Source organism: Bombus huntii, chromosome 17 (genome assembly GCF_024542735.1).
Source record: "Bombus huntii isolate Logan2020A chromosome 17, iyBomHunt1.1, whole genome shotgun sequence".
Lineage (NCBI taxonomy): Eukaryota > Metazoa > Arthropoda > Insecta > Hymenoptera > Apidae > Bombus > Bombus huntii.
The window spans coordinates 3,917,370-3,944,718 of record NC_066254.1 but is presented as its reverse complement, the minus strand read 5'-3'; the positions used below and the strand labels follow the sequence as shown (position 1 = coordinate 3,944,718).

At 44.7% G+C, this 27,349-nt stretch overlaps 1 protein-coding gene across 18 annotated transcripts in view; it reads right to left on the bottom strand.

The window, feature by feature from the left end:
• The window catches only part of LOC126874937 (zinc finger protein rotund), a 406,667-nt gene that overhangs the window by 279,873 nt on the left and 99,445 nt on the right, over positions 1–27,349 (bottom strand). For all 18 annotated transcript variants that reach the window (XR_007693127.1, XR_007693129.1, XR_007693126.1 and 15 more), the window contains one exon: positions 13,220–13,299. The gene's annotated coding sequence lies outside the window, so the exon portion shown is untranslated. The remainder of the gene's footprint in view (positions 1–13,219; positions 13,300–27,349) is intronic.

The following is a 27,349-nucleotide window of genomic DNA, read 5'->3' as shown; positions in this document are numbered from 1 at the left end:
TCCACATGAAAAATATTTCCATACTAAGCAGGTTGAAGTTCCAAACTCGAGCAAACGTTTACAAGCAGGCGTGCTGCATGGCAAATGGCGATTCTCAATTCGGCAATAAAAACTACCGCCGATGCGAAAGATCGTTTAAACGAGAAATGAGTGGCGAGGCGTGGCGTTATAAACAAGCTATTTGCATATTGTGCGAGTATTATGCAACGATGACGCGGTTTGTCAGGCTTCTGTTTACCGGCGAGAAACGAGTATACTACGCGAGTACGTAACGTGATTATTACGTTAAAACGTGGAAACGTAATTATAGACGCGTAATGAGCAATCGACTGGTTGTGATGATCCTATTTAAGGAGACAAACGTGTCAGGCATGTGAACCAACAGATATCCATAAAAAATATTTCCATCATTACGATTCTACGAGCACCAGATTTCTTAGCGTGATAGGCGTAATGACTGCTATCTGTCATTCTATAAGACTCGGCTGTCGTCAGGTATTCTGCCGGCAAACGCGTCATTAATCCGATTCGATCGATCGATAAGGTGAAGAGGTAGCCGCACGTGGCACGACAAACATGTCCAACTATTCGAATAGGTGAAATCATCGCGACTTGTCGTTAACCTTCTGCTGTCTTGGCAGTCAGTAAGCCGCTGGAGAAACCTACCAGAGCCTTAGAACGACGTTTAGAGCTACGAATTCTTCGATCAAAGAGCGAAATATGATTTGTCGTGTACGGTGGCCTTCAATGATTACAAATTATCGATTTCTTTAACGAAATTCACTCTGATCTTTACCTAGCTCTCCACATAGAATGGCAAAGGTCTTCACCTTCGCCAACTTAGGCGAACACTACGTGAGTGTCGTAATTTTCTGATTTTTATTTCTCAATATTTTGCAAAATATTCAGAAACTAAAAACCTCTAGTCGCGTATATCCTATGGTTGGCCTAAATGAAATTCGTGAAAATACCGTGAAGTAACATTGTGAAAGACGATCCCAGCACTCGTATAATGACAATAAACAGTTAGAAGAATGGAAATGAGAAAAAATCACGCTCGTACTTGTAGATCATCTATTTATACCGCGAGAGGCTCTAGTTGCACGTGACCAGCGGTTGTTCTAAAATAAATTCATAGGAATCACTTGCTTCTGTCGCTGCTACACGAGAATCGCTCCTTAAGAATCCTGTTGAGCGAAGGTCAAGCTTGCTCGATTGTTTCTCCGTATACAGTGGATACGTAGGCTATTAATCCGGTTTACGATCGATCGATCGATCGATCCGGATCGAGGTAGTCGACAAGAGGCGCACGTGCCAGGTTAAATATGGCAAATGACTCAATCGGAGCTGCAGGTCGCGATGTTTGCCGCGCTTTTTTATCTTTGCCCAGCATGTCGTGTCTGGCGCGTTGACTGAATCGCCACACGCTGGTTTATGCCTGCAATATCCCATATCTGCTATTTCCAGATGCGTTTCCATACTAGAAACAGCGAGTTTTATTTTGCCGTTAAAGTTAAACCGACGTTCGGTCGTTTAATAGTTTTTCCTTTTTGTTTCGATCGCGTTTCGAAATATTTTTTAATCGAATACGAAAGGAAATTCTTTGCCCTGGAAATTGGTAACTGGCGGAGTAGCGCGAAATTTGAGAAACACGAAGCTTTATTTTACTATCGAAGTTACACGTATGGATAAAATCCGAATGCTCGGCAGCGTTTTATTTGTCACAGCCAGCATCCTGATTTATAGTTTCGCAGTTTATAGTTCCTTCTCGCTTGGATTTTCAAAATATATCGCGATGTTTATAGTTGAATTAGTACGTTCATCGCAAGATGATGGTATCGTACGATATCCTTTTCGAAAAATTTCATCGGTTTTCGGATTTCTTTGCACGGCGTACAGACCAACAAGAAGATAATTATTTTGAGAGGCGCAAAGAATTTTCCGGCGATGTACCAAACTCGTGTTTCACTCGCGTTAATTGGCCAGCAAATACGAATCTTTATCCTTCGCACTTCGCCGCTAAAACAATTCCACGTTCGGACTTGTATAGCTAAGATTTAAAGATTCCATGACGAAACTGTTCCGCAGACAAAATTTACTATACTGATTACTTCAATTATAATATTAATAGCGTTATTAGCATAAGGACGTTAATAGTACCATCGCAATGCTATTACACGTAACCACTGCAAATAACAATCTTCCTACCCTTCATCTGGTACTAAATAATAATAAAATATTTATTTAATTTCATCTGCGTTTAGATCTGCGAATTCCTTAGTCGAAGAGCGAAATATATAATTAACGAAAAATATGATTAGAAATTATCGATTTCTTTAAAAAATTTACTCTGTTCTTGTCCTTGTCTCTTTACATGGAATGGCAAAGGTGTTCACCTTCGTGAACACCTTATTAAATTTTCTTTTTTTTTTCATTGGAAAATGGTACGAATTTTAATCTGTGACAATCTTGGCGAGTCAGAAATTATCGATATTTTTTGGAAATTTATTCTAAAATTTAGCTAAAGCGCTTAGTAACATTTTTCCATGAAAAGTGGCGCGAGTTTTCACTCGCGATAGTCCGTAAAAATTGGAAACGATCCGTTTCATTTGCGGATGCGTTCTGTTCTCGCATTCTTTACTTTACCTTCGCGAGTTTCGCGAGAAACGTAACGTAGATCTCCACTCGTGTCAGCCTCTGGTGCTTCAAAATTATCGATTTCTGCTGTCGGTTTTTCAAACCGAACCGACGTTCTTTTACCATCGCCAGTCCCTTGCGATCATTTTCGCGCGGATTTTCACACGTAACAGTAATTAGCGATTTCGTTGGAAGATGCGCGTTCTGCTGGCTTCTTTTTACACAAAAACAAACGCCCTTGTCCGTACGAGTGTGTTGCGCTTTCTTTGCGCGTCCAGACAATTCCATTCGCAAGCGAAAATGTGTTACTGTCTATAAACGGCGCGGTTTAGCTCGTGCACCTCGCATTCCCGAACTGGACTGCACGCGGATTCTATAAGGTTACGCCCTTTTTGCGACGATTTGCTCGGCTTGTTGGCACGTGAACACGCTTCTTGCCGGCGGCTTAGACAAGCTGGCCGTGTTGCAAGGCGTCGGATTAAACGGCTGGTTCTTTCCACCCGAGATGAAGACGTTCCACCGAGCTCGATCATAGAACTCGACGTTGAAACCTCTAGGAATGCACGCGACACGAGCTAACTGGTTGAGAGTTTGATAGAGCAGGATGCACGAGGAACAGACGCTTCTTATATCGTCGTCTCCTTTTTACTTCGCTTTTGTAACCTGTCTTACAGCTGTAAATACATCGATGTCAGTTTTTCGTTCATCGTCGGCTTGTCGCAAGCATCAGACGATTAAGAAATATTCGTTTCTCGGCGTGTTCATTTCGCACGGAATATTTGCAGTGTAAATTCTCATCGATGGCCATATAGAACACGATTAAGCTAGAAAAATTTACCGAATGTCTGGACAAATTGTAGAGTACAAATTAAATAATAAAAGAAGAATATAAAACAGAAAACATGTGCTCAGTGTCTGACGAGTATACTCGTCATCGCTAACTTTTCGTCACGCTTTTCAGACAAGTTGCAACAACTAACTTAGCTGCAGTCGTTTCGCAATAAGAAAAATATATAAAAGTCAAAACACGTGCTCAGTGTTTGACGAGTATACTCGTCATCGCTAACTTTTGCCACGCTTTTCAGACAAGTCGCGACAGCTAACTTAGCTGCAGTCGTTTCGCAATAAAAGAAATATATAAAACACGTGCTCGGTGTTTGACGAGTATACTCGTCATTGCTAACTTTTCGCAGCGCTTTTCAGACAAGTCGCGACAGCTAACTTAGCTGCAGTCGTTTCGCAATAAAAGAAATATATAAAACACGTGCTCCGTGTTTGACGAGTATACTCGTCATCGCTAACTTTTCGCCACGCTTTTCAGACAAGTTGCAAAAACTAACTTAGCTGCATTCGTTTCGCAATAAGAAAAATATATAAGACAAAACACGTGCTCGGTGTTTGACGAGTATACTCGTCATCGCTAGCATTTTTCCACGCTTTTCAGACAAATAGCAACAGCTAACATATCCGCAGTCGTTTCGCAATAAAAGAAATATGTAAAACACAAAACATATGCTCAGTGTTTGACGAGTATACTCGTCATCGCTAGCATTTTCCCACGCTTTTCAGACAAATAGCAACAGCTAACTCAGCTGCAGTCGTTTCGCAATAAAAGAAATATATAAAACACATGTTCCGTGTTTAACGAGTATACTCGTCATCGCTAATTTTTCGCCACGCTTTTCAGACAAATAGCAACAGCTAACTCAGCCGCAGTCATTTCGCAATAAATTGCACGAATCCTCGAGCGTATCAAGTGACTGGCCGACAAAACTGCACGAATTGCCCAGTCGAACGTGACCCACATGCCAGCAATATCGCTGCTAACAAATACGCAAACACCTTGACAATCGGTGATGGAAGAAGAGCGCCAGGGGAATGGCAGGGCAGGCGAGGGTAATTATGCGAGTACGCACCCCTAGCAAACAACGTGCACGTCGGACGATATATGGGCGTAACGTGAAACTGATACAGCGCGTATTCCTGATAAATTGCGCGTAATTACGGCCGCTTATGTAAACAGACGGTAGATCGCGTGAAATCGCCGCGCGTTAAGGGCGAACCGTGGAAACTGGTATCGAGGAAAGAGAAAAGGAACGAAAGAGAGTGGAGAATGGGGAAAGTTGTCGGTTGACGTACTATGCCACGAGCATGTTGCATGCTTGTTCCTCTTTTAATTGATGCCGCGGGCAGCAACAGGACCCACGGGCACACGTTTGAAATTGAAACGCTGAACGAACCAGCTATAATTCACTCGACTGTAATAACGCCTGGCCTGTTCTTGCCCTACACGCGTATTCCTCTCTTTTCTCTTGTCACGATGCGACTTGTTACTATAGCGCAAGGCGATCTTAGTGAATTCGTATGTTCGTGAAAAACAGCTTAGTTTCTACGTAACGTTAAATTCTCCAAACATTGAAATAACTTGCATTCTAAGCGAAGGTACTCGGATATTTGGAGACTTGAAAGGCAAGAAAAGAATATACGTATAATAGAAAATGAAAAAGACGAGAACTATGAACGTTGTCCGTGCGGATAGACGTTCTCGAACACGGTACGTGGTGCACGAGGAACGTAGGTAGCATCGACCAGTCCCGTTTACACGTACGCACGGCGAAAAAGCCGGCCAAGCTTCGTTATCCATTCATAAATCCCATTAAAACCATTGAGAGCGGGCTCCGCGTGGCTGACCTTCCTCCCTTCTTGCCACCTCTCGTGCGGCCACCCCCGGCTGCAGGGTCCGACACCGCCCCCTTGTCGTCCCGACACGCTTAACACCTCGCGATCCCAGCCAGAACATAATTAAGTCATTACACGTTCGTTTTACACGGTCGTAGCTCATTTTTCTTGCGGCACGCGGACCAAATCACCGATTTTATTCATGAGATGTTAACAGGTTCTTGCGCCTCTTTTTCGCTCCTGCGCACTTTTCGCTGGCTGGCCGTCGCTCCACTGTCCCGCTCACTGTGTTAAACGTTCCACGCGCGAGCATTTTTCCCGCCGCTGTCAACGTTTTTCCTCGCTGGACACGCTACCGGTCGCGCGGAACGGTTCGCTAGATTTTCGAAGCTTAGAGGGACGATCCCGCGCTGACTTTTACTCCGTTGGCACACGATTAAACGCTAAGCCCGTTGGTTACAAAATTTAATCGAACATCGTATTTCGTATCTCTGTTGTTCGCCTAACTTTATGTAAATTCCTGTATTTTCCGATTAATGAATTCCTCGATTTTCGTTGATTACGTTAGCGTTAAAAAGTGTTTGTAAATGTAACCTTTGGAAGTTGAAAATTGCGGGCTAAGGAGCAGGTTTAAAGATTTTTTTTTTATTATTTAATTTCTACTTTGCAATTTGTCCAGCTGGACACTTGCTAAATTTTTCTAGTTTAATTTAAATAAAAGCGCAGATAGAAGGCGAATTCCCTCGCCATCTTAACGACACGTTTACACTACGCGATTTGTATTAATTCGTTTCGCGTTTCAAGCCAATGTTTTTTTTTTTATTTAATTGTTTACATTCACAATTTGTCCAGTTTGGACATTTGGTAGAATTTTTTAGCTGTTAGATTATCATGTGGGTGGCTACCCCCAATGTTTGTGAGGTCTGCTGGGTGTTTCCTTTTCAGTCTTCTATTCACAAGCCAATGTGACTTGAAATTAACGAGAAACGATAATTCTTCCTTAGAAGCCGATTTCACGGTGGAGGGGACCAATGGGTCAGTTTGGAGCATTTATCGACTGGCAAGAATTATCGTTCGCTAGTTTCTAATTTTTTTAATTAAACAATAAACACAAACAAATTTGAACGACAACTTTGATTAAAACAAAGCTTGTCGGATGAAATCCGCTTGTGATAAAACAAACAGGTCCCTCGCACCTGTTCCGTTGAAATTAAACTCTCTTCTCTTTAATCTTCTTTTCAAGGTATAAGAAGAATATATTTTATTAAAGATATTCAACCGGCCAGGTGTGTAAAGTCTAACTCAGCAGGAAGCTCATATAATCAAAGCGCCGAGTCCCGGAAGGGACGAAGGGGCGCAAGGTCAAGTGCAATAAAACAGAGAATGCCAAATATAGCGGCGGGTAGGAATACAAAAGAACAGTGGATAAAGCGGAATATCTGGAGGAGGAAGGAGGAAGAGGCAGCCAGAGGCTAATTGCGAGATTTGCAGCAGGAGAAAAGGAAAGGTGTTTCACGTTAGTTTAGACGTAGACGCTTTAAGACGCCATAGCAGTTACGGTACACCATGGTTTAGGCCGTTTCATGTCCCTCGAAATACAATATTCCAAGTGAGAAAAAAACATTCAGATACTTGCGGTGTTTAACAAATAAGAATTAAGAAAAATGAATAAGAAGAGGTTAATTAAGAAAGAAGAGAACAAGCGGCAGAAATAGAAGCAGAAACGCGCGGCTGACGGAAGTTGCAACACCGATAGCTCAAATAATTGCTCGCCGTCATAGTACTCGACCAAACGCGTCGGAGTCTGGTTAAACATAGTATCAATTCACGTAGCACGCGGGCACAATTATGTCATTACCCGCTGTCGATGTTTAATCTTGTCAGCTAATCGAATCGATCCGTAATCGAGTCTTTCCTCCCTCGATTCCCCGCTTCCGGCCAGAAGCTCGCGCCAAACATTCCACTAGAAGTTCGTGCGAACCATCAATGAATCTCCGTTTAATTAACTAGCTATTACTGGCACTGGTATCGCAAGAGGAGTGAAAAAAGAAAGAAATCGAGTCGAGTGGGAAATAAGAAAGCAGTTTTTTCGGACACGCCATTGCCATATGCGGGGATTTTTATTCCTTTTGTTTCTTTGATTTTCATCGAAGATATAAATAAACGCGACGAGTCTGATTAATACGGCAACTTTCGACAGTTTCGTGTTTTTGATTTTTCAACGTAAAGACCTGGTTGTAGGAGATTTTTATTTCGGAATAAAAGCAGACACAATTTTTAAATCCTCCACGCGCCACATATGGAGTTTTATATTTAGCGAAACTCGACGTGCTATTTTATCGTGGTTTTAATAGTTTTTCAAACACGGAATAAATTAGTGACAACGTATTGAAATTTAGTTCACTGGCAATGTACCGATATATGCATTTTAACAAATGGCTTATACCAGAGGAAAATATGAAAATAGGAAAAATGTGATAAAGTTATAAATAGGTTTGAAAATATTTCGCTAAACAGATGAAACTCGCTGGAACGAAGTGTGGAGAACTCGATACAACTGAACGGCATAAAACAATACAGGGAAACTTCATCGATATAAAACGACTGCGTCACGCGAAACTTTTACTTTCAGTGGCACACGACCATTACTCCGCTCACGCATTTTCCACGTATGTACTTTTTCTACATGCTTCTTTACTCGCTTGGAACGAACTGTGCAAATATTTCCTTTCAAAGTCCGCGTTCAAGGCCTGCATGTGAAATCTTCGAAATTCTTCAACTTTTCGAATCGATATTTTTCGACATTCGCGACACGTGTATTACCAATACACAGACAAGAACAACTGTACGCTGAACGAAAGAATTTAATATTTAACAATTACACAGAGACTGGCTCAAAATGCTCGAAATCCCTTTCAATAAATAAAATATAATAAAAAATCCTTTGATAAATCTGAATGGGATTACCATCGAAGTAAACGTCGACGGTTAAGAGAGAAAAAAGGGGGGGGGGAAAAGTAGTGGAAATAGGAAGAACAAGAGCGAGATTTCGTATTTGATTGTGCAATTATTAAAATCAAACGAATGCGTCTGATAAGATTAACGTGCAGTTAAATAAGTCGATGAAACAAGACGAAGCATTTAATTGAGTCGCGTGAAGCACAAAGTTTTTTCTTTTTTTTTTTTTTATTTAGTTGTTTACATTCACAATTTGTCCGATTTGGACATTTGGTAGAATTTTTTGGCTGTTTGATTATCGTGGCTACCCCCAGCGGGGTACCATCTTCGTGAAGCACAAAGCTTTGAACCTTCTTCAAAAATATGCAGAAGGTTCGAGACGAAAATTAGAGACGGACTATGCTGAGATTTATTTACCACGAGGCGACCTTGCAAAGCCTCGACTTCGCCATAAGACGTATAAATAAAATATACAAACGCGATCCTTCGATACACAGCTGACGGTGAAAGAAAACTCGGTCACTGGTTAAAAACATTTACCGGAAAATTCCCAGCATTGCGGAAGCGACGAAAATGACGAGACAAAGACAGACCCCGCGCTGAGACGCGTTCGACCTCGAGGACGATCGTGGAATGTGCGAAACTCGCAGTGAGACACAGCGCGACAAATGCCCGACAGTCGAAACTCAATGACTCGTTATAAACATTTGCTGGAAAATCAGCGCGTTACAGAAGCGGCGGTGATTCATCAGCACGAGTCAATAGCACTGGCGCTTCGTCAAATATTTATGTTGATTCGTTACGCGATCGGGCCACGTGTTTTCGTGCGATCGCGAAAGAACCGAGGAATAATAACGAGCACGGGAATAAATGGGATGCGGGAAGGGGCGGAGGAAGGCAAGCCAACGACGGGACGGTTATTAATCACGCGGCCCGGCAATCAAATGTATGTAAATATAATCAAACAATGTAATGACTGTTTTGCTCATGAAATATTTATTACGTTCAGCACCTGTGGCAGGCGGTGTAATTAAGTTGCCGGCGTGCGCCAGGCGTCACCGGCTTTTTCATTTAGAACCGTAAAACCGCGACTTTTCGCATTGAACCGGCTCAGCGATTCTGTTATTTCTCAGTCGGTCACCGCAGACGAGCTTTGGCACACGCACGTCGTTCCACGCAACTAGCTCAACGTCCGCCAACATCAACGTGGAAATCGAGTCGTTGGAGCATCGTACGCGATTTCCATCGCCGAACCTTCGAGCAACCTGCTGACCCCAGCGATCAAGTCGACGTCTTTTCTCTTGGTTAATCGTCGAGCGAATCGTCGCCAGCGATTGGAGGCGACTGGAGTCTCTCGAAGCAAACGCGATACATTTTTCCATGGGAATTGTCGTAATTATCGTCGATTACGTGTGACGGAAGATGAAGAAGGCTGGAACTCGCCGCTGTAATTCCGCTCCATCGGATATTCCACGAAGACAGGTAGCACAGATCAATGGGAATGCGCGCGTATGCGTACTATCCGCACACGAGTGCAGTTCTCAAGGACGCGAGGCACCAAGTGTAGGGGTGCAGACAGGGTGCGAGTGAAAGAAAAGGAGAAAGAGAGAGAGAGAGAGAGAGAGAGAGAGAGAGGAGAAGCAGGACATTTACTAGGAAACGAGGTGAACCGTTGAACTGCAGGTGTGTTCTGGCGTTGACGTACTCGCAAAGCTCGTCGGTACACAAAAGTCGACCCATTTTCCATCCTTTCTCCCCTCCAGCCCTCCGTCCTCCTCTTTACGGCTGATGCATCCTCTCTCTCTCTGTCTGTCTCTGTCTCTGTCTCTCCTTCTCTGCCCCTCTTGTTCTCCCACTCACCCTCTAAATCGTTCTCTCTTCTCCCTCTTTTATCTTTTTTTTTTCTTTTTTTTTCGTTGGTTCATTCCCTACCTACCCAACGCTACGAGCCGTCACACTTGTTGCACGACAGAAAGGGAGAGGAAGGGGTTGAGAGCGGAGGAGAAAGAGGGAGGAAGGTGTGTAAGGCCGTGTATATAAACGACGTCCGCAAGCCCGCGATTGATATCGAACTGATATTCAAGTTCGTCTGTGTGCCAGTTGCTACGTGTTCTGGAAATTGTTGCAGCGCTGTTCATTGTCAAGGTTCGCTGCCCCTAACCTTCTAGCCTCTTACCGAATAAGCTGCCTAAGCCGAAGTGCTGCCTGTTGACGTCTGAACGTTTCTTTCGATTCGCGCCGCTTAGTTTACATTGAAGGTCTTGGGCTCTTGTTTCTGTACCTTTTTTGGACAAATTCTATCGCCTGATAGTCTGTAAATTATATACACGTGGAGTTCCTTTCCTTGAAAGAATATTTTTTCCTTCAAAGAATTATTTTTCGAACTTTGGACATTTTTCCCTTGGCTTAAATGAACTTGAGGTCTGAGAAAATTCAAGGATTCTTGTCAAGGTCGTTAGATCATCGCACAAACGTCCCTGGACAGTTTTCTATAGAAATGAAAAGTGGAAGGTTTTGTCAAGCGCGAGATTTAATTTGCATTCTCCGAGTTGCCGAGGAAGGTTTAACTAGGCGCTATGTTAACGATACATTAGATTTTCCAGAACGATAAATTAGTTGCAAGTTTGCGGACTAGTTGAGAACACAGAATCTGATTCTCTTAAAAACAACGTTCCTATTGTTCACGAAAACCTGGTGTTTATCGTTTTTAAAACGCGCTACGACTTTCGAAGTTCGATGGTTAAGTAGCTGATTTTGAGTCATCGTTCAGCTTTAACATCCGCGCAATCTCATCCCAGCCACACACAGTCTAACCTAAGTACCTGCCATAAATCCTCCGAAAAGCAGAACAGCGTCAGGCTAACTGCCTTAAAAATATGGACAACGTTGTAACTGCGAGCCGAGAAATTACAATAATCCGGGCTAAGGGAAGTTGTCAGCGTGTTCTTAGACAGAAAATTTATGACCGCCACTCGAGTAGGCTTACCACGAGGGGCAACGACGCATAGAGCGTCGTTCAAGTTGCCCTTATGCATATAAGAAACATTTTATTTATTTATTTGGAAGAATTTTACAATCGATTCTCGAATATAAGAAACACAGAAAAACTTCTACTTACTCTAAATATTCTGTTTTTCGCCCTAGTATCAAACATACATAGTAATTATTTATTATTATTCACGTTATAGTACCAGAATTGTTTACTTATAATTCTCAATGAGGATTTATTGTAAATAGTCTGCCAAATAATAAAAACAAAAACATTGTCGTGAACGAACTCGCGTTTTCCCAATGAATCTAATCCAAACTTTAGATTACATTAGATTCTATTTTACCAAATGTCCTACTGGACAAATTGTAAAATTTAAATAAATAAATAAAAAAAACATTAGATTCAGCTAGAATCAAACATACGATAATTATTTACTATTATTCACGTTATAGTACCAGAATAATTTACTTATAATTCTCAATGAGGATTTATTGTAAATAGTCTGCCAAATAATAAAAACAAAAACATTGTCGTAAACGAACTCGCGCTTTCCCAACGAATCTAATCCAAACATTAGATTACATTTGATTCAGCTAGAATCAAACATACGATAATTATTTATTATTACTCACGTTACATTACCACCCTAGAATAATTTACTTATAATTCTCAATGAGGATTTATTGTAAATAGTCTGCTAAATAACAAAAACAAAAACATTGTCGTAAACGAACTCACGTTTTCCCAATGAATCTAATCCAAACATTAGATTACATTTGATTCAGCTAGAATCAAACATACGATAATTATTTACTATTATTCACGTTATAGTACCAGAATTGTTCTTATAATTCTCAATGAGGATTTATTATAAATAGTCTGCCAAATAATAAAAACAAAAACATTGTCGTGAACGAACTCGCGCTTTCCCAACGAATCTAATCCAAACATTAGATTACATTAGATTCACCTAGTATCAAACATACATAGTAATTATTTATTATTATTCACGTTATAGTACCACGCCAGTAAATAACAAAAACAAAAACATTGTCGTGAACGAACTCGCGTTTTCCCAACGAATCTAATCCAAACATTAGATTACATTTGATTCAGCTAGAATCAAACATACGATAATTATTTATTATTATTCACGTTATAGTACCAGAATAATTTACTTATAATTCTCAATGAGAATTGATTGTAAAATACTCCCAAATAAAAAAAAAAAAAAAGAACGAGAGATCTTATTGAGTTTGGTTGTCATAAAAATTTCCTGTAACTCGAATTCTACAGCGAAAAATGTCTCCAAGCTGTGATACTGAAGATATATTAATCGCTTAACGTACAAAGACCTCCGGCAGACGGCGTATATCATTTTAAAGGTGGACGTTTAGACGATGCCAAGAATTGTACATAATTTTACGTTGGCCTACATTAAATGGTATTTTTAGTACGCGTAGAGTCTTATTTCGCTTGCGTGTCAACCGGTTAATAATACATTTTTTTATTTAAGCTTTCATCTCGACTTTCTCCATAGAAATATGCTGAAGATATTGTTTTTTTTTTTTTAATATTTATTAAAATTACAATCAATTCTCGCGTTGAGAAGAAGATATTGTGCAATGATTTTCGGCTGGAAAACGTCTGAACCGTCCATACAACGTTGTGCGTATAGTAATTGATATTGCCAGACCTATTGCTCTTTGCAAACTTTATATGTAGTTTTTTTAACTATACCAAAAAGTCTACGCGATTAATCGAATAACGTTGCTTGTACCGGATGGCCTTGGACAGTTCAGAGAACAGGATTCGTTCGAAGATCAACGTAGCAGTGACTTGAAAGGAACAAACAAGATTATACGCGGTCATAAAAATTCCCATGTCGATCGAGGAAACAGAAAAAAGGTTGGTCGCGAGAGGAAATGACAAATTAAACAAGCTAATACAAACCTTGTACGCTGCAGATATAGCGAGACCTGTGAAACGCAAAAAGCATCCAGCGGACCTCACACACAGACGCGCGCATCACTCTGAAATAAAAAACAAAAACTAAATTAGAGAAACACGCGCCATTAACAAAACAACATTAGAGAAACTCACTGGAGGACTGCTGGCACTGTTAATTCAAAAACCTTCCATTATCTACCCTGCTCGACAAATTAATTACAAAACGTACCAAATTCCCTCCTCGAAAAAGAAATTGAGGAAGAAACGCGAAAATTTCCACGCTAAGCTCGCTGATAAAAATATTTCACAATATCATCACTGACACTTTCTTTCCGATTCCATGGTATTTCTTCTTAAAAATATATCAAAAAATTACCTACTGGTATTTTCCTCGGCGACACGCCACGGTGAAAAAATATACTAAAATCTAGAGCTTGCGAGTACGTTAGAAAAGAAGAGAAAAAAGCGAAGATTTGCACGTGAAACTCGTGGAGAAAAATATTGCGCAAAGGTAATTGCTAATCCAATCATCGACGGTGTTTCCTTCTCGTACTTTCGCGTGTTTCTAGCGCATCCTTTGAACCTATCGAACCTATCGGACAACCTATGTATACAAATTGCATCGGCGATGGAACCGGCGTTCTTTAAAGACAGCCACGCCGCAATATAAATCAAAGTAAGTGCGTTCGACTCGTGGACAGAATGGCCGGAAGGTAGGTACATAAAACGGGAGCAGGGGAGTGGCAAAAGGATAGAAATAAAGCGAGAGAAATAAAAGACCGTTGATACATGCACGTACGTAGGTACTCGCGAGAGAAGGAACGTCGGCCGCTTCTCGGCCCCGTCTGACGGCCAAATCGAGCAGCAAGAGACGCGCCAGCACGTGCTTCTGCCGCGTTACGAACCTTCCCAGGAATGCGGTCTGCAAACATACAGGTTAAGGGACTCGTGCGAGCCGGCCGAGCTCGTAAATCACTCAACGATCGTAATCGCCGGGTTCCGCGTATACATTCGCTAAACATCGTGTTGCTTTCGGGGCGAACGTGTGTGCGAGACACTGTTCCGTTTACCAGCGTAAGAAATCACTCGGGGACCACACAGACACGCGCGCGCCTCCTCTTCTGCTTCGAGAGTTGCGGAAGGTAATGGGCTCGCGTCATTCAGCGTCACGTCCATGGATTCTCTCAACTTTCTCGATCAGCGTGAAACGTGGTGCATCGTTTGTCTGGTCGCGGCACTCGGTTCACCCGGTGACTCACTCGCTCGTTGTTCCATTTTATTGCGTACGCGAGACCCAACCGAGGCAACGGCCACGGAATTTCTTCAAGGAGAAACCGTTCCGTGCAAGTGGCTCGGATTTCCTGGCAGACGTAGGATTTGTGGCAGCGAGATTTCCAACCTCTTCTTCCTCTTCGAACATGTACTTTCAGTCGTTGCTTTAAATTCGTTCCTTGCTGGTTGGTCTAGTGCGTGCGAATTGCTTCGCTTTGTTTCGTTCGACCCAGTCTGTTGCTCTTTCGACACGACGATGCCGACTAATTTGTAGCGGCGCATGAGTCATAGGGCGATCTGGACCGAGAGTGACTCATGTTGTTGTTTTGCCTCCGAGTATCAACGCTGCTTCGATGCACGAGATTTAAAAGTAAACAAACTCCGGGCAAAACAATATCGCCGCTACGTGCAATCGCCAACCGGAGTCAAATTACCGGTACTCCCCCCCCCCCTCCTCTTCCAGTAAAAAATAGACGAACATGGTCTCTAGGACGATCATTATCCAGTATCATTATAGCGAGTAGCATTGAGATTTTTAAATGTATCTGACTATCACAAGTATTCGGTTGTTTCGTCAACATTTTGTTTAAATCAACACGTTTAATGTCCATCGTCGTTCGTACACTTCGCGAAATTTAATAGCATCGTTTGCGCCCGATGTTATTCTTCTGTTTGATAATTGGAATATTGAATAAATAATGAGAGAATAAATATGTGATAAAATTGGTACATTCAATTTCAAACGGAAAGTGACATTGTTTCGAGAAGTATAAGAAACATTCAACCACATTAGTCTAACACGAGTATTTTAACATTTGACTAGCAATTGTTATCGTCTACATATGTACAAGACGTGCATGGGGAAATTAAAATATTGCTATTACTGTTACAGCAATATTACTATATTTCTCGACACTCTCTTCGACTTGCAATTCCTTTATCAAACAGCACGATAATACACTAAGCTCATCCATCGAAACGTCTCGATCAAACTCGGTCAAACTTAAAAACTTTCGCAGAAAGAAGACTAAAAAGAAAACACCGCACTGACCTCGGTAAAGAAATAAAATAGTCAAACTCGAAGATGGTATCCCGCTGGGGATAACCATCCGCGTGTTATTTAGCAATTAAGCTTGAAAAATTTACCAAATGTCCAGCTGGACAAATTGTAAAGTACAAATTAATATAGCAAATTCTACGTCAACATCTTCGTCTCCACGACTACGTCCCTGGCCCTCGAACCTGAAATTCCTCCACCTTTGACACGGAGATAAATACGCTAAGCTCATCCATCGAAAAGTCTCGATCAAACTGCAGCAAACGTAAAAAATCGCCCTGGCGCAAGATAGCAAATCCTACATCAACATCCTCGTTTCCACGACTATTGCGTGTCTCGGCTCGGCCTTGAACTTGAAATTCCTCCACCTTCGACACGGAGATAAATACACTAAGCTGATCCATCCAAACGTCTCTATCAAACTGCAGCAAACGTAAAAAATCGCCCTGGCGCAGAATAGCAAATCCTACGTCAAATTCTTCGTCTCTACGACTACGTCCCTGGCCCTCGAACCTGAAATTCCTCCACCTTTGAGATAAATACGCTAAGCTCATCCATCGAAAAGTCTCTATCAAACTGCAGCAAACGTAAAAAATCGCCCTGGTGCAGAATAACAAATCTCATGTCAACATCCTCGTTTCTACGACTACTGCCTGTCTCGGCTCGGCCTTGAACTTGGAATTCCTCCATCCATAGCGCATCACGATAAAGCAGCGCAGGTTACCAAGGCATGCCAGTGTCCTCTATGGCGGTCTCGTAAGCAGCAAACACAAGGTGAGCCGTTGCTGCACCCGCACGGATTCGCGATGTTTACAAACGCGAGCGGAAAGGATGAGGGCAGACGAGTCTGTTTAAAGGGCGGGCTAAACGGAGGGATGAAAGCGGTTAGACAAAGACGGAGAAAGAGGAATGTGGAGCGGGGAATCCGTGGGACGGCAAGAGTACAGCGGATTGCGAGCGGAGGTGGAGGAGATGGTTTGAGGAGGATGAGGCGAAGGAGTACGGGGCCAGAAGACGTGCAGTTAGACGCGGAACGGAACTGCAACGGAGCAGAAATGTTATCATAAGCGTGGTGAACTTGACCTACTCCATCGAGTGGTCTCCTACAACCACCACCAGCACGATGATATGAAGTTACGGGCCGCTCGTGCGAACCCGTAACACGATAACAGCTGTTGCATACCTCTCGATTCGCGGGACAGCAAAAGTTTCGACGATCGCGTGCCACTCTCACGTACACACACCGTCGCACGCAGACAACGCGGACGCGTACACGCGTCTCTACAGACAGACAGAGAGAGAAAGAGTCCACGTTCCTGCTCTCCCTCTCGTTCTCTTTGCCTCTTTTTTTTACTCTCTTTCTCTTTCTCCGTCGCGCTTTCTCCGGTTTTTTCCCAGCTCCCAGCAGACACGTTCGCGCGTACGCGAGACACTTGGCGTATACGGCCAACATCCAGAAGCGAGTATTCCATCCACGTCGATCACACGAGAAACCGCACGTGCCCCGTAAGGATCGGCCGATAGAGGGGCAGAAAAAAGTGGTTGTTTGGAACTGGGGCTGAAGGATCTCGACACGCCTAACCTGAGCGAACGTGGCTACCACGCTGGCTGACTTGAACGCGAACGTACGTAGAACGGCGTGTCGGTGATGGCGTTGCGTAAACGTCGATGGCGCGCCTCGATTTGTCTCAATTTGTCGCTAGTCGGAAATTTGTCGAGAGGTTAATTGAAGTCTGAAAACTGTTTAAAATATTGATCGCGTGCTGGCGTGTTTGATTACGGATGATTGATGACGTCTGCCGTAAGTGCGGCGTGCTGGCGGTTTTTTCTCGAAGTTATTTACACGAAGTAACTGTAGTTACTCTGTACAGGGCTTATGAACTTTCCATTGGATTCCTCTTTTTGCTCGTCAAATATTTCCAAACAGGACAGCGTTCTTTCGTAGCTTTTTGTCGCTGCTTTACGAGCGTAGCAATTGTTTCGAGAGTTTCAACAGAGAGTTGACGACCTTGCAAAAGAGGGAAATTATCATGTTGATAATAGTTTTTCTAAATGAATATTTATTACCGCAGTAGAAATAAAAGGTAGCGTTTGCCATTGAAAAAATACGGCTGGCTATACAAATATCCGAGAATCATTCACAGGGACATCGAGAACGCAAGATCTATTTGCGTAAATCGAGATACGCGTCGCGTTACGAATAAAGAAGATCTAACTTCTTTCATGGAAGCTGCGTGAAAGTGGGACGAACCTAAGTTCTTTGGCTTTTCAATATCTTTCGTTAAAAGTACTACGTTCTTTTAGGAAATATCCTTTTTGGAACTCGTTTAACGGAGAAAGTTCTAAATTAATATTTGCAGCGATTACAAAGCACAGTTGACCCAATTAAAATTTCACCTGCTATAATAGAAATTTGTAAAGAGCTACAGCATGTTATTTACAGCGTTGATCGAGTTATGGCAGGATAAATTTAGAAGGATGATAGCGGCGAAGTAAAACGTAAAAATCCTCCTACACATTAAATCAGACTCGCGTCCTGAGGAACCCGCAGGGACAAAGATAAATCCCACTAATGGATTTCCTCCCATTCTATTTCTTTTCTCCTTTCATTCTACTCGCCGCTACTCTTTTGTATAACGACGACGATGCAATTTTCGTACGTTCTGAAATAATTTCCCACGTGTTCTACTCTTGTGACTGATCATCTCTGGTGATTGACGATCAAGTTTGAGAGGTACGTTAGCGCGAGAAGCAACTCGAATCATCGAGTTCCATTATTTACCTGTCTCTTCTGTTCGTTTTAACGAACGACTTCACCTGCCGACTAACTTACGCGTAACAAATACAAATACAAAATGTTGGTCAACCACCAAGTCTTGCAACTACCATCGCGTGATAGCAGGATAATCGTTGCATCTGGAGGAGGAAGTGCGATCGTACGCGAAGTGCAACAACCTGTTATACAAAGCGTGCGCGAACTAACGTCAGTGACATGACTCATTGTACGATGGCCCGAGAGCGAAAGAAAGCGAAAGCTGGAAGACAGATTGAGATCGTGGAACGAGTAAAAAAGTAAAAGTGAAACTGCTGGACCCAAGGAGACCTGCGGGGACCTGAGACAAGGCTCGGGTTCTCCTTTAAAGAGGAAGGGCAGAAAAAGACGAGACAAGAGGAAAGAAGGATATCTCAATAAGACATCGATTGCTCATTAGTAACACGAGAACGATTCCCTGCTCTCCTTCAGCGCTTTATCCGCCGCGTATACAAAGAGTCGCACTTCTTTATCGTTCAGCAAGATCCTCTTTCGAACGGGGCAAACTTGACCCGGTAAAAATCGCTTTTATCGCCGCAGCTACGTACGTTCGCCAACATTCGTATTTCTTGGTAATTGGAACTTGGGCGAAAATGGAGAGGATGATGAAACCAGAATGTTTTGTAGCAAGCGTGTAACTTTAGCGCGCAACTAATGTCACATCGTTGAACGTTGAAGACAGTGAGAAGGACGCGACTTAATTACGAAATGAAACAGCAGTGATCGTTTTGACGTGGACCTGGTTGAATTTGAAAACTGCTCCTCTGTAAAAGAACACAGAGAAGAATAGAAAGAGGAAGCTGGTTTCCAAGAAAACTGGCTAAAAATCCTCCACACGCTAACACTCGTAATCCACCTGTGCCTGCAATTGGAACCAGCCAATCCTCAGAAGAGACGTAGCAACCTGACTTTCCACTAAAATCAGAATCATGTAGACGAAATAATATTATCCAGCTAATAGCCAAATCTTCAGAAGCAACCTGCTTTTCGATGGACCCGTGAAAGCTGATACAGGAAAATTCGCAGCTATTAGAGACTCGCATGATCCTCTTAATGGGAATCGATTAATCTCGAGAGGAGACGTGGCAAAGCTGAGGAACAAGAAGCTGCTGTGCGAATAAACTCGGTGAAAATCCTATATACATCGAGACTCATAGGTTAGAGTCTACTTAGCCGTGTAATCGGAAGCAGCGGATCTTGAGGAGGAAGCCAGTAAAGATCGGGAACAGGACGTGCAACAAGGAAGTCGTACGCGAAAGGGCAGATCGCCGTCGATGTTTACAGGCAGCAGGAGCGATAAGCGGACCGGATTCCTGCAGCGCGCTGCCATCGCGATAAGCCCTTTACCTTCTCTCCGTCTCTTTCTCTTCTCCTGGTTGCTCTTTTTCCCGGCAGCCGGCACGTTCTCTCTATCTCTGTCCGTGCTGTGGTGGCGCGGTCGTGCCGCGAATCTGGAGCACCAGGTATCCGCTAACGAACCGTGCAAACGTGTCAGCCGGTGCTCGTACCGGGCGCACACAGTGTCGCGTGCACACGGAAGTGCATATAAAGCATACACGGACACACGCGTGCACCGGCGTGGTCTCGACGGTAGTTTACCTCGAACCAGGCAAGTTCACCTACATTCGCGTGGGGTGCTGCGCCGCAGAGGGAGAAGATTAAAGAGGGATACTCGGCCGGAGGTAGAAAGAGAACGAGGCAACGAGCTGAATGAACGGCCGACAGAGGGAAGAAGAGAGAGCAAAGGGAAGAGCGAGGGATGGGCAGGGTGGCGACAGGGGAGAATTTAAACCGGCATTCGAAACTTCGCAAACCCCTTATAGCGACCTCGCCTACCTGTTATCTCGATCAACCATCGATCGGTGGTTACTAACGAAAGAACGACTTTAGTCGTCCTTCCTGCCTCCTCCTCACCCTCCTGTTTCTCCTTTCTCTCGTCCTTCTTCCGCGTTCCTCCGTCTTCCTCGTTTCCGAACAGCCGCCTCCGTCTTACCCAGCGCTTTGAACTTGACCCAGTGAACGAAGAGGAGAACCCGTAGTACAGGACTACTGGAATATTTCAGTTCCAACGGGCCGTACCGTACCGCCACCCTTACGAACCAGCTCTGCCTTGCCAGGTACGCCACGTGTGACACGAACCCCAAGATATCGAACGACTTTTAACCCGTCGAGGGAATCTTTCTGACTCGATCGAGCGTCTACTCTCAGTCAGCGAAGCGAAGGATTATTCCGCTTGTGTATCGGCTTTCAGCTCGCTGCTGGCTCCTTCTAAACTGCCGTTTAGCTTCGCTAGGCTACCGGCGGATTCATGAAATTTAGAAATTCTCGTTCTTCCAAGTTTCACGGCTACAGCATTGGGTAGGTTCGTTTGAAACTACTAGGGAACATTTCAAAGTGGTGGGAAATAATTCATGGAAAATAATTAATGGAAGTGGCGGTTGCGAATCTCGCTTCCACTCTGTGGACGTTTAGCGGACTGTGTTCGTGCGCTTCTCAAAGATCTAAGGACGTGAACGTTTGCCGAGTACGAAACAATACTCGAAGAAATATGAATTTCCACGAACATCATTCGCACGAGCTACTGATTGCTACTCGTTCGACGAAAATGAATAATTCCAAGCGATATGACGCCGCGTTTAAACTCGATAGGACTGCGAAAGGGTTAGGCAAGGGTTGCTTCGAGTCTCCGCGAAACTTTGGCAGGCTGGAAGTTTCGTTATGAGATACACAGCTCGTTGGAATGATTTAGAGTCGTATTATCGTAGATTTTGGGCGAACGAGGGGAGATATGGTGACTGTGCACGAAACTGTGTCTTGGAAGTAGGCCAGCTGGGACAAGCGTATGAATCCTTAATACCTCGGTAGAATGATCCGACACGTACTAGATTTCATTATTATTTCACACGCTATGCGGTAACTTTAAATTATTATCAATTGTTTTCAACTTATCTCGGCGTATTTGTTGCCAGATTCATAGCAATTGCCTAACTTTCTTTGGCGATAGACAAAAGAACGGTACGTTTAACAAGTTTCGTTGAATCGTAGATTTTCTAACTTACCATGTTTGTACATTCCTCGAGGGCTCTCCTTTTCAAGAAGGAAACACTCGTTTGGTACTCTGGCGAGAACGTTTTCCACCGCTGTCGGATATACTTGGCAAAGATACTTTGCCGGAAAGAAAATGCTCGGGTCAAGGAGACGAGATGTAGGACGCGACTAGGCTGAGTGGTGAGGAGGGTTTAGACATTGAAGATAACAGCAAGTCAGTTTTTAACTATGAAGAATGCTACAGCCTGTAACGGACTGTACTGTACCACTGCCACATTTAATGGTCACCGTTTCGAGTGCAGTTTAACTTTCTTATCCTGTAACGAAAGGAAATATAGGCGACTTTTTCATAGTGTTCTACGATTCAGCAAGATAACAGCCTGTGCAATCTCAGTTGAAAACGCTGTATAACGCGTTAACCGTTCCACAATTTTATCAGATGTTGTTCGATCGACACGTGATGAAACGTAGCTTTTGACGACCAGACGAAGGTGACATAACTTCCGCTGAATCTCCTTTTCAGCAGATTTCTCAGGAGAGAAAGCTTATTATGCGTTAACGTAGCTCAGACATCTGCTGCATCTTCCTTTTTTCAATAATAACCGAAGAAAACACTGCAAGTGCAAGGAAACAGATTTTTCACGAGTAAGAGACGACTTCAACCGATCAATCGACATTAACCGTCAACCGGCACTAGTTGGTGGATCAAATCGCGTGTGAGAAGGTACATTGTTCTCCAGGCTTGTTCCATTTTTGCACTCACTGCATTGTTTCTGATCCTGACAGAGCCGTTCAGTAATTATCTTTCAATTCGCCACTTATTTATCCTGTTTGATCCGACCTACTAAGAGTCAGCCACATCAAATGGAAAGATGGAATAGAACGTCGACTACCTGTTTGCCCATCGATCTGCCCATCGGAGTTGCCCGCAAAATTCCAAACGCACGAACAACCAACTACGCCAGGCTGTCCTTGTTCGTAGCGAGCGACGTCTCTCGTTTCGCTCGAACGGTTAGGATCTCGCGTGGCCGGCAATCGTCTTCCTCGCGGCATCCTTGTTGCACGAGGAGGTGCGCGTCCGCCCAGTCCAGTCGCATTCCCGCTCGTTTCTTCCGTCTTTGTTGCGCCAGCTACCTGCTGGCTAAGTTGTTCGCGGCGATAAACAAAGGAAAATACCGGGGCTGGCTGAGCGCTGGGCGAGGAGAGCGGCGGGTGAAAGACGAAGAAAAATAGCGACGGTGAGCCAGAGGGATGGCACGTGGAGGTCGGTGAACGTGGCCAGACGGTGAGCAGAGGGAAAGGGTATTTGTGTTGGCGAAGGCAAGGGGATGACGCGGCGGTAGCGAGTCGAGGAAGCTTCGTTGGATATCCATGCTTCTTGGTGGTCGTGATTGCGCGTTAGTCGTGGTGGTATTACCGCAAGAGGACGTTAGGAGAGAAAGATGCCGAGGGAGGAGGGAAAGAGAGGGTGTAATCGGCCGACATAACGGCCAAGCCTGGTGGCTAGACCGGGAGGCAACGAGGAAGAGAGAAAATAGAGGCACGTCAATGGGCGAACACGAGAGGGCCCGCCGTGAATGTGTGAATGAAGAAAGAGAAGCTGGGATCAGGCGGGGATGAATGGGTGCATCTTAGCAACGCCGCCAGTCAGCTGATATCCCAGCCTGACATCTCTTTTAGGGAATCCCGCAGTCGCCGCATCTTGAATTTCAAATTAGCGGAAACTTACCCTCGTGTTTACGCGGGCGGCCTCTTCCTAGCGAATGATAGCGTTGTCAGCGAGAAAGCAGGAATCGCGCGTTCACGATGCTGCGATCGACGACCCGACGACTTTTATTTTTATCGCGCCGACGTTGGTCCTTTAGGAACGTCGTCCCCTTAGAAAGAGGCAGCTACGAGATGGATGGCTAAATGTCGTGCAAGTCGAATATCCCATGAAAACGGTTGATAATGTTCGAGTTAATGACGTTAGATATGGTCGATGCTGCGATCGTCGACCTTAGCGATTTTTACTTTTATCGTATCGGTTTTGCCGACATCGTCGATGCATCGCGAACGTCATCCTCTGAAGAGAAAGAAAGTACGAGATGGTTGATTAAATATAATACAAGCCAGTTATTTAACCAGTTAATTGGGTCAACGATATCGATCAATGTATAAGTTAATGACGTTATACAACGATCCTTATCTTCGCCGTATCGATATATATATAAGAGCGTCCACGATCGCAGTTTTTGAAGAGGCAGCTACATGATCGATCGATAGATGAACGTAATCTCACCGACCTATTTCTAGTGGATGACTGAAAATTGATTCCGCAAAGAGGATTGCCAAGATGTAAATTCTAATTGACGACGCTAACAATCTCCTACAGAGAACTGAACCACAGAACGACGAGTACGATTCGAAGGACGTGTGTCTACGAAGAAATTGAATTGCGTTAGGATTCGAGCAGTTGCAATGACTGGGATGCTAAACGTTACCGCAACATCATAACGTGATACCTGCAAGCACAAAACAAAACCGCAACCGCTGAAATTCACGCAGTCGATTCAACAAGCACGTTGAACTACACAAACGATGCCCGACCCTCCGCTAGACATAAAGTCGATCTTAAAACGCTCGTAAAACTTCACCGACCATTCAAGCTGCACGCGCACAAAGAATATCCAAGAGAGAGAGGGAGGGAGGGAGAGAGAGAGAGAGAGAGAGAGAGAGAGCGGATCGGTTATCGCAGCTGATCCTTCGCAAAACGATCACGCCTGGTGACGTAGTGGAACGATCGTGGCAGTCGCCTTTAAACAGGGCCATTGACCCTTCGCCGTAGGACCACGCGAGGAAAGGTCGTAGTAGCGGGAAACGATCCGTTCCATTCACGAACGCTCTAAGAGAGGCATTATCTCCCTACGACCCTGAAATTCCCGCTGCCCTCTGCCGCTCTTCGTCCTTGCGCGTCTGTACACTGATACGACGCCGTAGCAAAGCAACCCCTCGCGTTCCTCGTCTCGCAGCCGATGAGTGGCGGCGCCTCCTCGCCTCAGCCCCGGCATCTTCCTCTCTACCTTACTTTATCGCCTGTAGGCGCCTGGCGCTTCTTTACGCCAGCGTGTGAAGCGTTAATAGCTGCTGTGAACCTGACCCAGCCGACGTGCCACACCAACACAAGCGAGCACCCTTTGCAAACCACTACAGAGAAAACGCTAGTTGTACGAGAGCCGCGTCATTACGGGCCGTGGCAGCCGAGCGTACGTCGTTACTGACGCCAGCCACTTCATTAACGAGCTGAAACTCGTGCAATTGGTGCAGTTTCTCAACTACCAGGCCGGCTATATCGACCACGCACGCTCTCTGCCGCCCGTTTTCCCTTTCTATTTCTCGTCCCCTACGACTCCCGTGAAAGGGGATTAGCCTGTCCGACGAAGATCAACCTGCTAATTAATCTGTCCGCTTCACCGGGCAGACTGTTTTTCTGCACTTTACCCGCACATGGTAGAAGGTCGAGATGGTGCGTGGTGATTTGACGCAGGGCCAGGACCCAGCGATTTGACCTACTGACCGAGATGAACGAGGGATACTTTTAACAGGGAGCGTGTTCTTTCGTTTCTCTTGCACATGGGCGAAATCTACATGGAATTCAAGGAGGATGAAAACGCATCTAATTGGAACTGATTCGATCTCGTTGATCCTTACTAACCGTCGTTGGACACACGAGTAGCCTTCTTCGGAGGCAAATTTATTAGGACGCGGGGCAAGCAATTGTTTCTTACTTTCCACTTATGCAGCGTGTAGTTGCGAATGAGATAGGAATGATAATATTGGAAAGAGGATGGAGCGCAAAACCGAGCATAAACTGCGGCAAGTTAATTTAATATTCGCACGGTTTAATGATCTTCATTTATCTGATAACGAAGAAGCGACGAGACTGTTGCCCCGTATAACAAAATATATAAAAAGAATGTGAAAGGGAAAACATGCGAAGCGAAGTAGAAGAAATATTCTCCGAGGCAGAGCCGAGGAAGCTTTCCGAAACTTTCGCCAAGGAAGCGCGCTATGAAAAGCGCGCTGGGAACTCGAAGGGCGACACGCGATGATCACCGTGAAACTTACAAATTTAAAACACCCGATTGTCCTGGCTCGAAACATCGCAAAGCCTCGATCCGCTCGAGGAAAGCCGCCTCCTCCGACGAGGAACAAAACGAAGCGACGCGAACGAACCTCGATTTGCCCGAGCTCCTCTGTCCCTCTCTCTTGCTGCACGTTGGAACGCGAAAGCTCGCGTAAATCCCCTTCTGAATGCGGCGGCAACCCAGTTTATCGGCCGTAGGCGCCACAGGCGCTTCTTTATGCCGGCGTGCGAAACGTGAATGGCTTCCGTGAACCTGAACCCGACCGACAAACCACCGTCGCCGCCAATGTCAACGGGACAGGCCGCCGTTAACCAATGTCAATACACCGGCGACGTGTGTCACCAACATGGACGAATCGGCACACGGACGACGTCGCAGGCGGCCGCGGCGTTCGTGGATTTGTTTAGCTTATACGGTGGCCTCGCTCTACAGCTTCGTGCGATACATCCATGTAATACATACTTACACATGGCCCTGTTCCCCGCCACAGAGAGGCGAAAGGCTTCTGTTTAATGCACGAGCGGTTGGGCGCGTGCCAGTTCTTTCTAGGGTCGATCCGTGTACGAGAAGAAAGATAAAGAGAGACAGGCAAAGGGAGAGGAAGAGAGAGAGAGAGAGAGAGAGAGGGAGGACGGGGAGTAGGTGGATTCCGAGTTAGACGAGTGGAAGCCAGACCTGATGGAGAGAAGCACGGGACACATAGCTAACGACCAGACCTGTTTTCTTTGACGCGCTATCTGTCACGTTTGATTACGATCGTAAATCTGGCGCTCTCATTACAAGCGCTGCCCACGCGGCCTCACAGAAACGACACGTTAGAGTTCGTTTGGATCTCGCCTGATGAGCTCTGCTGCCTTTCCTATAGCTGGCGTTCTTCTATCTGGACTAGGCGAGCGTTTTCGAACGTTTTCGAAACGTAGGAAAGTAGGTTCTCGGAATTTTCATGAATATGATGGAAACACGTCAGCAAGGTAGAGTTATCTTTGTGTCAAGTTCATTTTTATAACTCAGGTTGCTATGTGGTATCGGAACAGGTGTATCGTAAACTACGTTTGGCTACCACGTGCTCGTTCCAAACCGTAACGTTTCCTTGGCTCACTTAGGTGCTTCGGATCTACGGGTCACGTGACTCGCTGTTCAACGAATAATTTCCATCGTGTACCTATTTTAATAGTTTGTTTTTATCACGTAGCTCGTATTCTCGACCAAAGATAAAAGTACCAAAAACAGACACGAACTTTACCGAGTGAGCGAAACGACCCAACCGTCGCAGACCCGAAGCTTCGAGAAGACCTGCATCGCTGTCCACTTTTTGAAACCTGCAAACCTTCCTCCGGTCGTTCCTACGTTCCCAATCCGTAGATTAGGAGCAGGCAACTCGATTTCCCTCGTTTCTTGATAAGCTTGACAAGCAGCACGCACGCTGCTCTCTTCGCAGGCACACGCGAAGGTAAAAGTAGACTTACTTACGGGCAGGCGAGCGTTCTACGTGTTCTGTGTGTGCGCGAGCACGTTCCAACGCGGCGGCTAAATAGACGGTAGAAGAATCCGTGCGCAAATCGCGGCCGCTGCGAAGGTTTTGTCCCGCGGCGTACCTTTCTCTGTCTCTGTGAAGTGGCGCGTGCCGGTGTTCACCAGCCAAGGAACGAGCACCGCGCGCGTCTGGTTTCCGATGGCGTGACCGAGGGGCCGAGATTTTCATTGAGGAACAATAGGCACATGACACCTGCTGAGAGCAAGCCTAGACCTAGATTACGACAATAATGCCTGGCTTCAGCCGGCCAAGCGGATGGAGCACGAACACAAGCGTCATGGAA